Below are 1188 nucleotides of genomic sequence, written 5' to 3' on the forward strand. Positions count from 1 at the left end.
GTGGGGGCTGCCATCTTGGGGTGTTGGCGTGGGGGTGGCCATCTTGGGGTCTTGGTGTGGGGGCTGCCATCTTGGGGCTTTGGCGTGGGGGGTGGCCAACTTAGGGCCTTGGTGTGGGGGGGGTGGCCAGGGCCTTGGTGTGGGGGCCGCCATCTTGGGGCCTTGGCACAGGGGCCGCCATCTTGGGGCCTTGGCATGGCGGTGGCTATCTTGGGACCTTGGCATGGGGACTGCCATCTTGGGACCTTGGAGGGAGGGTGGCCATCTTGGGCTTGGTGGGAGGGTGTCTACCTTGGGCTTGGCATGAAGGTGGCCATCTCGGGCTTGGCAGGCGGGCGGCCATTTTAGCAGCACAGGGAGGGGGAAGCGGGGCTGGGGGGTGGGGCGGCCTGCCTTGCGCCTGAGCCGCCCCCCCCGCCCCCCTTGCGCCCCACAGCAGCCGCTGGCGGTGCGGGCCGGCGAGGAGGTGGCGGTGGCCTTCTGGCGCTGCACCAACGACAAGAAGGTGTGGTACGAGTGGGCGGTGACGGCGCCCGTCTGCTCCGCCCTGCACAACCCCACCGGCCGCTCCTACACCATCGGCCTCTGACACCCCCGCCGCCGCGTGGCCCCGCAATAAAGCTCTCGCACCCGGCCTTGGCGTCACCGCGGCCATCTTGGGGGCTGGGGGGGAGGAGGGGGGACGCCGTCATGGCGGTCGAGGCGGGGGGGTTGGCGTGATGGAGGCCATCTTTTTCCCTGCCCCCCTCCCTGCAACGTGCCTGCACCCCCTAGGGGCTGGCGGCAGCCATCTTGGCTGGGTAAAGCAGTGGGGGGAGAGTGAGGGCGGCCATCTTAGCGCAGGCTGCGCTGGGCCCGGCCGGTGAGCAGGCCGCGTTGCCATAGCAACACTCCCCCCCCTCCCGCTCCCGGGGGTAGAGGTCACGGGATGACGTTTGTTTCCCCGCCCTCCCTGCCGGCTGCGGCGAATCGGTGCTTGAAGCCGCGGCGGTCAGAGCCAATCAGCGGTGGGTTGCCCCGCGCCAATCAGGCGGGCCCTGGGGCTGCTTGGGTCCCGCCTCTTCCTCGGGCAGCCAATCAGGGCTCTCTGCTCCGCGCTGCTTCCCACACCCGCCCTTCCCTCCACCGCTGCGCGGAAGGGACCGGGACGTCCCGCCTCCTTGCCGCGCCTCGGCCAATGGGCGCGAG

This window comes from Apteryx rowi, unplaced genomic scaffold (assembly GCF_003343035.1).
Source record: "Apteryx rowi isolate R43461 unplaced genomic scaffold, aptRow1 scaffold_2016, whole genome shotgun sequence".
Taxonomy (NCBI): Eukaryota; Metazoa; Chordata; class Aves; order Apterygiformes; family Apterygidae; genus Apteryx; species Apteryx rowi.